Source organism: Pezoporus flaviventris, unplaced genomic scaffold (genome assembly GCF_033815535.1).
Source record: "Pezoporus flaviventris isolate CSIRO_AGI_PZ_B2104156 unplaced genomic scaffold, CSIRO_AGI_Pfla_v1 ptg000013l, whole genome shotgun sequence".
NCBI classification, from domain to species: domain Eukaryota; kingdom Metazoa; phylum Chordata; class Aves; order Psittaciformes; family Psittacidae; genus Pezoporus; species Pezoporus flaviventris.
The window spans coordinates 20,301,142-20,313,354 of record NW_026892561.1 but is presented as its reverse complement, the minus strand read 5'-3'; the positions used below and the strand labels follow the sequence as shown (position 1 = coordinate 20,313,354).

General features: G+C 42.3%; 1 protein-coding gene across 5 annotated transcripts in view; it reads right to left on the bottom strand.

The window, feature by feature from the left end:
• The window catches only part of RC3H1 (ring finger and CCCH-type domains 1), an 80,639-nt gene extending 70,394 nt beyond the window's left edge, over positions 1-10,245 (bottom strand). For 2 of the 5 annotated variants that reach the window (XM_061452091.1, XM_061452093.1), the window contains exon 1: positions 10,081-10,245. The gene's annotated coding sequence lies outside the window, so the exon portion shown is untranslated. The remainder of the gene's footprint in view (positions 1-10,080) is intronic. The other 3 variants (XM_061452092.1, XM_061452095.1, XM_061452097.1) reach the window with 2 other exon arrangements.
• Between the last annotated feature and the right edge of the window lie 1,968 nt (positions 10,246-12,213).

Here is a 12,213-nt window from a genome sequence, read left to right as displayed (position 1 = left end):
AGCTAATGCTAGAGAATGAAACATCATTAAAGAGAACAGGAGAGGTGAAGACATCCATGGATCCAGGGAAAAGCAAAAAAAACAAAACCTGCAAAAAAACCCCAACCCTACAAGAAAAGATAGCATTTTATCAGTCAAAGAAATAAAGACCCTTACGGAAAAGTAATTTCAAGTCTTGAAAGATACATGAAAGAGGGGTATTTTCTTTGTAACTACTTCAGTGATTTGTTAGACTGCCCTGTTCTGATCTATTTTTTGAAACAAAATTCACGTTCTCCATTGTCTTTACAAAACAAGTAAAGACCTTAAGATGCTGCTGAGTAAGAGCTAGGCAATTTTCAGCTTCCAATAATTTTTGAATTTTCATGTCTACCTACACAATACTTACTTAACACAGCTGACCAAGGACAATTGCAGTACTGCAGGAACTCTTGTCAAGATCTTTTGAGTTCTATTAATTGGTTCTGTTGTTTACAACAGAGTACTTTGTCAATTTAGTACATTACATGTAAACACCTGAGCTCCTCAGATATGCCTAAAAACAACCGCCCAAATGCCACTTAAAACAGACTTCCTAAAACAGCTCAAGAAATATTCACGTAACCAAGCCAGAAAATAGATCACACATTACTGTGAAGATTTTTTATCTATAGAGGGTGGAGGCTAAGACTCGCTTCACAGTATGCATACATACCTACTCTTTCTTCTGTATCTCCTATCTGAAGGACAGCATTTTGCTGTTTCCTATCTCCTCAAACCATTCAGTGAACTTAATTGTGGCACAAAACTCAGACTTGATTTCTGTAAAATGAAAGTAATAGAGGAGCCGACAAGGAGAGGTGCCATGCTTGACCTCGTGCTCACCAACAGGGAAGGGCTGGTTGGAAATGTGATACTCCAGGGCAGCCTTGGATGCAGCAATCATGAGATGGTCGAATTTGAGATCCTCAGGACAGTGAAAAGAGCGTGCAGCAAGCTCACAGCGCTGGACTTCAAGGGAGCAGACTTTGGCCTCTTCAGGAACCTGCTTAGTAAGGTTCCATGGGATACAGCCCTAGAGGGCAGGGGGGGCCAAGACTCTTGGTTGATATTCAAGGATCACCTGCTACAAGCTCAGGAGTGTTGCATCCCAACTAGAAGGAAGTGCAGCAGGAGGGACAGGAGACCCCCTTGGATGGATAAGGAGCTCCTGAGGAAAATTCAAATTAAAAAAGAGGCTTATAAGAAGTGGAAGCAAGGACAGGCAGCCTAGGAAGAGTACAGGAATGTTGTCTGGGAAGCTAGGGAACAGGTTATGAAAGCTAAGGCCCAGTTAGAATTAAACCTGGCTAGGGATATTAAGGATAACAGAAAGGGATTCTACAGGTACATAGCAAATAAAAAACTGACTAGGGAGAACATAGGCCCCCTCAGGAAGCTCTCGGGAGAACTGGCTACACGGGATTTGGAGAAGGCTGAGGTTCTTAATGACTTCTTTCCCTCGGTCTTCACTGGCAAAGGCTCTGATCACACCACCCAAGTCTTGGAAGGCAGACACAGGGACTGTCATAATGAAGACCTTAGGCCCACTGTACGAGAGGATCTGGTTCGAGACCATCTTAAAAACCTAAACATACACAAGTACATGGGACGTGATGAAATCCATCCGTGGGTCCACAAGGAGCTGGCAAATGAAGTTGCTAAACCGCTGGCCATCATATTTGAGAAATCATGGCAGTCAGGTGAAGTTCCCGATGACAGGAAAAAGGGAAATATAACCCCCATTTTCAAGAAGGGGAAAATAGATGACCCAGGGAACTACAGACCAGTCAGTCTCACCTCTGTGCCTGGCAAAATCTTGGAGCACATTCTCCTGGAAGGCATGCTAAGGCACATGAAAAACAACAAGGTGCTTGGTGACAGCCAACATGGCTTCACTAAGGGGAAGTCCTGCCTGACCAATTTGGTGGCCTTCTATGATGGTGCTACAGAACTGATGGCCAGGGGTAGAGCAGTTGATGTCATCTACCTGGACTTCTGCACAGCGTTCGACACTGTCCCACACGACATCCTTGTCTCTAAATTGGAGAGACATCAATTTGATGGATGGACCACTCGGTGGATAAAGAACTGGCTGGATGGCTGCACACAAAGAGTTGTGGTCAATAGGTCAATGTCCACCTGGAGACCAGTAACAAGTGGTGTCGGGACAGGTCTTGTTTAACATCTTTGTCGCTGACATGGATAGTGGGATAGACTGCGCCCTCAGCAAGTTTGCCGATGACACCAAGCTGTGTGGTTGATACGCTGGAGGGAAGGAATGCCATCCAGAGGGACCCTGACACACTTGTGAGGTGGGCTGATGCCAACCTCATGAAGTTTAACCATAACAAGTGCAAGGTCCTACACCTGGGTTGGAGCAACAGCAGGCATAGCTACAGGTTGAGCAAAGAAGAGATTCAGAGCAGCCCTGTGGAGAAGGACTTGGAGGTGCTGGTTCATGAGAAAATGAACATGAGCCGGCTGCAGTGTGCGCCTGAAGCCCAGAAAGCCAACCGTATCCTGGGCTGTATCAAAAGGAGTGTGACCAGCAGGTCAAAGGAGGTGATCCTGCCCCTCTACTCTGCTCTTGTGAGACCTCACCTGGAGTATTGTGTGCAGTTCTGGTGTCCTCAACATAAAAAAGACATGGAACTGTTGGAACAAGTCCAGAGAAGGGCCACACGGATCATCAGGAGACTGGAGCACCTCCTGTATGAAGACAGGCTGAGAAAGTTGGGGCTGTTCAGCCTGGAGAAGAGAAGGCTGCGTGGAGACCGCAGAGCAGCCTTCCAGTATCTGAAGGGGGCATACAGGGATGCTGGAGAGGGACTCTTCATTAGGGACTGCAGTGATGGGACAAGGGGTAACGGGTTCAAACTTAAACAGGGGAAGTTTAGATTGGATATAAGGAGGAAATTCTTTCCTGTTAGGGTGGTGAGGCACTGGAATGGGTTGCCCAGGGAGGCTGTGAATGCTCCATCCCTGGCAGTGTTCAAGACCAGGCTGGACAAGGCCTTGGGTGATATGGTTTAGTGTGAGGTATCCCTGCCCATGGCAGGGGGGTTGGAACTAGATGATCTTAAGGTCCTTTCCAACCCTAACTATTCTATGATTCTATTCTAAATATGAATTTTAAATTGTGAAACATCATGAACAGAGGTAACTGATTCATTAGATACATGAGCAGATTTTTCAAGATTTCGTAAGAACAACATTCACTTTTAAAGGCAGGGGAAAATTTTCTGAGTCTCCCAGGGAACATCTTACACTCAGAAACATGAGATTTAATTCTCATTAGGTCTGCATACCAGCCAGAATTATTAGTGGTCTTAAAATAAAGTTTATGCAGCATGACAATTTCAGAGTACCATATAAGCTTACAAAATTCCCTTTCTACTATTTATTTCAAATTTAGTGGCCATTAATTTTAAGGTCTGTCCTGTGGCTCTTGCATCTTAGCACAGAATTAAAAAAAACAAACAAACCAAACCAACAAAAAGCCCCCCAAACCCCACAACAGAACCTAAACCAAAGGGCACAAACCACTTAAGTATTGCTATATTGCAAGTACCAGATTTATCAGATACAGACACTGGATAAGGCAGTCATAACACTTAAATTTGTTTGTACAGTTCCTGACATGAAATAGTACCTGAAGGACTTCCATTCTAAACTGGTAATATGGGGGTGCTGGGAACAGAAAACAAGTTGAAAAAAAATGTGACTTACAAGAAATGTCAGTCAACAGTAAGAGTTTTACTTCACTCACTTTTCAAGGGCTTTTTTTTTTTTTTTTGCACATACACTATGGTAAAACATGAGTTACACTTATTCAAGTAAAACTGCTACAAAAAGTGAAGAGTGCTAAGTCAGTATGAATAATATTTACACTAAAAACAAAGCAGAGAGAAAGTTGAATGCTACTGAACACTGTGAGTGTTCCACAGAAACTGGTTTATAAGCAAGTAGCTAATTAAAACTACCCCCTCAGCATGATTTTCAATTCATTCACTTTGTAATACCTTCCCTGAATTTCACCCCCTTCACCCAGAAGACAGCTCTTAAATCGGAGTTGGAAACCAACACTGCCACAATTTACCAAAAATAATTAGCTGCAGGTCCCTCAAGACCTTCAGTCCATAAGAGACAAGATTCTTGCTACTCTAGTATAAGTCTCCTTTCGAAACAGTAGGGAAGTTGAAAGTTGTAATTGAAAAGCCTTCCAAGTTGCTCACCATTTGGACTGAAGTCTCTGTTAGAAATTAATTTAGGAGGAAGTTCTGAGAAGACCTTTAGAGACAGGTTACAAGCGCTACTGTTCCATCAGCTGATCAACCAGAATTTTATTATAAACAACAGGTTTTGAAACAACCACACCTTAGCCTTCAAAGCTTATACTGAGAGGGTCTATACAGAAGCTTCCTGAAAAATAGTGACATTTGGAATGCCCAGATTTTATGTTAATACTAACTCTGCTTTTAAACAGTAGTTAATAAGATCATTTAAAAAACACCTATTAAACTGGCACAGTAGAGGAAGGAGACAAAACAGACTTCCCTTGTTAAAACAACAAACAAACCTGGAGCTGTCCACAAGATCTAGATTCTCCCAGACCAGCACATTGCAGTTACTTCAGCTAGTCCACACACTATTTGTTCTGTTGTAGCTGAAGCACAATCCTACTACAGAAATCTCAGATTAACAGAAAATGCATTCCCAGATTCCAAAAATTTGTGTGACTGAGAAATAATACATTATGTGAATGATGAGAAAAAAAAGTGGTTTTGCAAGACCTGACGTAAGATACCAGTAGAGAGGGATCTATACAGCAAGAACATGTCACCTGTGGCTATTTTAGCAACTTCAAGGCTGGAATGAATAATTGTCAATAAACCCTCAGCTTTTGCAAAACTGAACTCAAGACTCACCTTAGCATAGCATTACCCATGTGACACAAATACTCTTCTGTGTTCTTTTGTCTCAAATTACATAGCAACCTCTGGCACATGAAGCACATGAAAAAGCGGTTGCTTCCTTCAGATACACTTGCTCTACTTTTCAGCTCCATTTCTTATGCTGCGTAACAGAAAAAACTCAATTCTTTTGTCTGCCAAAATCCTACTCCCTTGCTTCCCCTCTCCTCCTCCCAATTATCTCTCATATGAAGATTTTTCTCCATATTCCTTATTTCTCTTTTTGAACAGTGTAACTAACACTGTACAAAAATGGTAAAGGCACACAATCAAGTGTTTTAAGATTTTCTCTATTAGTCTATATGTGGCAAAAAATACGCAACCCAAACAACCAGCTGAGCGGAAGCTTTCATGCAAAAGTCTGCAAAGGATGTCCAGGTCCTTTTTCTGTGTGAAATAATGCTAAAGTCAGCTCTGGGGCTCCCAACATAAAAAGCATGTGGACTGTTAGAGTGAGTCCAGACAAGGTCCATGATGATTACAGCTGAAGCACATCTCCTATGGAGACAGGCTGAGTTCGGCTTATTCATCCTGGAGAAGAGAAGGCTCTGGGGAGACCTTGTAACAGTCTTCCAAGTACCTAAAGTTGAGGCCTACAAGAAAGCTGAAGAGAGACTTTTTACAAGGGCATGTACTGATAGGACAAGGGGGAATGGCTTTAAACTGAAAGAGGGTAGATTTAGACAATACATTAGGAACAAGTTCTTTAATGTGATGGTGGTGAGACACTGAAACAGGTTGCCTGGAGAAGCGTGGCTGCCCTGTCCCTGGAAGTGTATAAGGCAGGCTGGATAGCGCTTTGAGCAATTCGATGCAGTGGAAGGTGTCCCTGCCCATGGCAGGGAGGTTGGAATTAGATGGTCTTTAATGTCCCTTACAACCCAAACCATTCTATGATTCTACAATTTTTCAAATGGTTGGTGCCATTTGGCTGAGCCACAGCCAAGAGCTACCTTCTCAAATTTAAAAGTAATACCTACTTGTAGTTATTCTGCCAGTCCTACTGCAAACTTTTAAAAGTCTGCTTGCATAAGAATTCTGAATTATGTTGCTGATACATATAAGCCATAGAATCATAGAATAGTTAGGGTTGGAAAGGACCTTAAGATCAAGTTCCAAGCCCCCTGCCATGGGCAGGGACACCTCACACTAAACCATATCACCCAAGGCCTCGTCCAACCTGGTCTTGAACACTGCCAGGGACGGAGCATTCACAACCTCCCTGGGCAACCTATTCCAGTGCCTCACCACCCTAACAGGAAAGAATTTCCTGCTTATATCCAATCTAAACTTCCCCTGTTTAAGTTTTAACCCGTTACCCCTTGTCCTGTCACTGCAGTCCCTAACGAAGAGTCCCTCCCCATCTCTACCTGCTCAAAGTTGCCCTAGACCACATGAGGGTGCCTTCCTTCTCACTGGTTTAGTAAGAAGCCTCAAAAGAGGGGCAGGGACACCCATTACACTTGCATTAAACACACTTCTCTACAAATTCCAAAAGAGCAGCGCACAACTGCCACTGCTTCCGACAACATAAACCTGCAACAAATTATTTCAAAATCTTGCTATTTCTATTACAAAAGTCCCTTCTTTTTCCAGCTGATAGCACATGATGTGTTGCTACCATGCACTAACAGGAAAAGTATTTCCTCAAGCACTTTACCTAGAAAGTCTTTTCTTATCAGAAAAATCTATTTACAATAAGCTGATAGGACTTTTACACCTTCTTGCCCATGACGCATTTCCACAAATAAGTAAAAAAAAACAACTCATTAGAAACCAGTTGGCCCTTTGAAATCTAATACCATTTCAACTTTTGCTGTACTGGTAACCAAGAAAATGAATCTGATGTAAAAGATAACCATCAAGAGACATACTTCTTGAGAAAAACAAGTGGTCAGACTAAGTGATGGGAACTGCACCTAATTCAACATGCACCGTGGAAAATCTTTGTACAGAAAGGAAAGTAACACAACGTAAGTAAATAATCTGTGGTTTTCTTTCTCGGTTATCTTGAGTCCTCCACACACTTCAGAATGCATTACTGTAATATAGCCTACACAGAATCTTCAAGATCAGACTGAAATTTCATCTAATACAGAATGCTTATATAACAACCTTTCACAACAGAAGCATGCTGTATCTTCATTCCTGTATTATAATAGTTTCATATTAATTACCAACTGGAAAAAAAAAGGCAGTAACTTCAAAATACAAATTCCCCTATGACTTATCTCATGTACTTTCAGTCAGATGGTTTTCTGGCCTAACAGCCAGTATTACCTGGCATGCTCCAACAACCAACCATCTGATTTATTGGGTGCAGGAGCCATAAAACCACACAGAGTTTCATCTGCAATATGATCTGTTGAATCCACAGGGAAAAATAGTTTTCAACAATGAGTAGGCTTCACAAAAAAAAAAAAAAAAAAGCTTTATAAACAATCATGTGCTTAAAAGGTACCTTACAGTGGCCACTGTATAGCTATTTTAAGATGCTCAGGATGTTTGAGAGCATAAATGCAGATGGGTTCTTTCTTTCTAGTTCAGCTTTACACTTCATATTGTTTAAAAGCTAGGATTCCACAAGTTCTTTCGAATGAAAGATTTTCTCCCAGCTATTTAGCATGTGAACCATATGATCTCTTGCATGAAGTAAAAAAAAAAAAGAAAAAAATTAAAAAATATTACCCTTCATATTATTATATATTACAGAATAGGAAAGGTCAATTCACTATGCATCATGAAACACTCTTCTACAGCACTAGTTATTGTGAGGTACAGAACTTAAAATATCAGTCTTTGCCATCATTATCAAAGATGACCACTCTCAGCATCACCCAAGACCTCTGAATCACATATAAAGCAATTAAATCAATATTTTAATACACACTCACTGATTCTCAGCTTCTGCAATGCGTAATTCAACAAGATTTATAATGGTTTCCATCCAGATTGCTGGTGATTCACCAGCAACATGGCATAAACTTCCAAAAGCAATCCTGTTAACTTCTTTCATCTACTGTAACATGACCACTTTCATATAGTAATGTATGTGTCCTAAGATGTCCATAAGTATTAAACCCTCACATATTAATGTATGTAACTTCTGGATTCATACATTCATCTGTAAATTGGAACATTAGTTTTCAAAATCATTACCAGAATAATCCCATCACAAATTTCTAAAATACTTTGCTTTAAAGTAAGATAGTTTGAAAACAAAGTTGACAAAAAAAAAAAACAACCCACAACCCACAAACACCAGAAGACATTGAAGTAACTTCCCACTTATCTCAATTAAATTTACTGCTGCTCAGAAGTGACTGACAAGCACACCACTCAAGTCTCTGGTTGTCAAAACAGACTGCTCTGATGGTACCTGCATTTCTAAATTTCCCTCAAAGAAGCCTGTCAAGCTGTCTATTTTGACAGAACCTTTTCCAGGACAGGAAGATAAAGCAATAAGCTATCACGGGGAAAAGAAAAGGTGCCTAACTAATAACATCTGCTATTTATGTTAGTGGAAACTGTCATTCCATATAAACATTGTGTATTAATGGACTGAAGAAAGCCACACTGCTACTGATGAAGCTTAGAAACCATCAATAAGGTATACAATCCTCCAAGGAACACTGGGTTATTTATTCAACTACAAAGCCTCTTATTAACTTCATTGACTTCAAATGCAGAAGAAATGCAGGCATTTATAACTGATACAATTAATGTACTATAAATCCTTATAAACCTGAAGGAGGTAAAAGAAAAAGTTTAGGAACACATTAATTTCTGCTCCATAATATTGCTGTGTTATCTAACAACTCCATAGCTATATAATGCAAATAGTATATAAATACCGAGTTTAACTGCATTTCTTTTCCAAGCAGAGTCATTAGAAGATAGCATTGCTAACCTAGTAACAACGATTAAAACATCTCCAGAACAGTCCAGGTTACTTTGAACCTTCTAATAATTTTTGCATTCCCCCCCCCCCCCCTTCGGCCATTTTCAATATAGGAAAAGCGTAGAGAAAACAGTAGGCTACCACTCGATGGATAGAAGTCATTCATAGTTGGCTACATAAAAACAAAACAAGCTGCTCTGAAGAAAAAAAAACATGCATGTGGAGAAAATTAAATGTTCCTAGGGAATAAAAAACCCCACAACATCAACAACAACAACAAAAAACAAACAAACAAACAAGCAAAAAAAAAAAAAACCAAAAACCAACAAAGAGTTCCCTGTTTTAAAACGGCACAGGTTTCACAATGGCTTCTGAGGACAAAAACTGACACCAGGACATTCTCACCACCAAAGCACATAAAAATGCAGCTACATCAATACCGCACTCCTGGCAAGAAACCTTACCCATCCTCGCCCTCTTAATCCAACAACTAAAACAACTCCATGGCAAAAAACTAGCGAAAGTGGATTTTCTGTTCGGTTTTATCACGGTTTCTCCCCACGCAAAGGGAGGCCGGGGGCCACCTCGCTCTTCCCTCAAGCACCACAGACAAAAGAGCGACAACCCGGGGAGGGTGGGGGAAGTGTCCCCTCTCACCGACCGCGGGAAGAGCGGGGGTGTCTCCGGCCTTATTTCTCCCCCAGTTCTCCCCACTGTTGTGTGTTCATCCTGGCAGAGTGCGACACAGAGATGCGCTTTCTCTTCTTCCTCAGAAAAACAACAGCAGACACAAACCTCACACAAAAGGTGGCTGTCCCTTCTCGCCACAGGCCGGGACGATGCCACCTCTCCCCAGCCCCCAGGCCGGACCCAAGCACTGGGCCCTCCACCTTCCCCCGCACTGAGGACGGCGGCCTTCTCAATTCCCTCTCTCCCCGCCTGCCTACCCGGAGCACTCGGAAATCGAGCCGGGCAGGATCCTGAGGCCTAGCGAGACAGTTGGCGGTACAGGCCCCACGGGCAATTCAGCACGCATCCTTCCATCTCTCTTCTTCAGGAAGACCAGCAGAGCCCTCATACTCCCACAGCGCTCCTGAAACCCACCCCATTGTTCCCCGCACCTCAGTCAATCCGCTCCCCGCAGTGGAGCGCTGCAGCGAAGGGTACAGAAGACAGCGTACTCACCACACGGGCCGGGCTCCCCGCAGCGGCCACCGACCCCCTCAGCTACGACACACAGTGGCGGCCGCAGCGCCCTGTTTCTTCAGCACCCGCAGGCCCCGGGACTCCCCCACCGCCATGACCCGCCACCCCTCCTTCGCCGCCACCGCTGCTGCAGCAGCGGCCATCTTGTGCGTCGGGTGCCTCCTCTCACCGCCTGCCTCCCTCTCTGCACCGCCTTGTCGTTGCTGCCTGTCACCCGCCCCTTCCTGCGCCCTCCTCCCCTGGAAGGCGGGGTAGGACTTCGCAGAAAAAGCCGAGTCACGGCTTCGGCTGTTAGAAGAGCTAGGTAGGGTATCGTGTTGTATGGGTTACCGCAGCAGGTCGGCCGACAGTATTTACTATTTTGTTACCTTCCTTCGCCTTTTGAGCGGATTTTTCTTTCACCTCATCGTCGTTACATTCATGGCGGAAGGAGCCAGGCTATGGAATCAGGGTTGTGGCTCTTCATAGGCTAAGTAGCCTGAGGAGCTCGCTCTGGGTTCGGAGCTTGCCTAAGCCCCCAGCCCGCCATTTTCTCGCCCTTGGTGCCCACGATAGGGAGGGAGCGTTCTCTGTTTTGTACACAGTGTGGTTCCTGTCTTCTTACTACTGTGGTTTATTCATGTCAGCAAAACTTAGGGCTTGGGGTTTGGTTTATTTTGGTTATAGGGGAGGGAAAGACAAATCATTGCTTTTCCCACTTACGTGGATGTGCAGGAAAAGACTTTGTTGCTTTACCCATGAGACCCCCAAGAAAGCACACAGCTCATGCTTGTTGCTGGAGAAGGTCCCCTGTAGTTTTCTTGGCTGCAGAACACAGTTAATCCTTAGCCTCAACCAGCACGGCAGGTAAGATGCACTGGGGCTGCACCGAGCTTTCTTGTATCACACAGTATCTGAATTACAGTTGGGCTGCTGAAGAAATTTTTAAATCATGTTGCAGCAAGTATTGATTATGTTTTTGTAGCATTAGCATGTATTGACTTAAAGTATTATGAGAGCTAATTATTTAACAGCTCATTATTTAGCATTTCAAGGTAGTATCAAATTCCCATTTTATTAGAACATGGACTTGGAGAACATGAGAACAAGGAATTTGTCTGAATTTATTTCCAAACATAAGAACAGAAATGGTTTTCAGTGGTCCTTTCCTATTCCCCAGATACTTTACCATGTGTATGCCTAGCTGGAGGCTCCATTGGGTTAGTGCTTGTGTGAAGTCATTGCGTAGGATGCTGCATCTGGAATCACTGCATTTCTAAACACTTTATGCCACTGTAAAAAGCGTGCAGAGTATTACCAGTTCAACATCTGAACTGCAGAGGACTATGTGACCTTGAGATACAATTAAAACAGTGCAATGTCAGGTCAGAAGCAACCAGGCCAGAGCCAAGGACTTGAGACAGCAAAAGGAAGCTGGGTTGTCACATGCAGACAGAAGCATGGGTACAAATTGCAGAGCTAGATGCCTAGACACAAGGGAAAAGATACACAGGGTGAGATTAATCTTCCACTCTGGTTTCTGATGCTTGGATTATTTGTAAACAGATTTTCATGTTAACTTCACAAGAAGTGTAGTGATAATAGCTAAATGTGTTATTTCTGTCTGTTTTACTAAAGAAATAATCTGTACTATTTAGTTTTTTTCTCCCAAAACAGTTAATGCTTATCAAGGATTGAATAAACGTATTTATGAAAACAGGGTTTTCTTGCTATGTTCACAGGCATTTGGGATTTTATGATCACAGAAGACTAAGATACTTACAAAAATCTTCTTTAATTTAGTGAGAGCCTTACTATGAGTTAAAAAGAAGTGTAAATTGGGAAGATTAACATGGAAGTGTAAATCTTAATCTGTTTTATGGTTGTTTCAAAGAAATTAACAGGAAAGTTTTTAAAGTTTACCAACAGAAATCTAAATCAGTGTTTGTAAGCATCAGGATCCTTACTGCCGTCATTACACAATTAAATATTGGAATGGATGATTTAATCAAGAATGTAATAGCCAGATTTGAAAGTCAGGGATGATCACAGGTTAGTACATTATTTTTATCCATGATATTGGCGTTGTAATACTTCCTATAATGCCCCAATGAAACATTAATCCCACTTGTT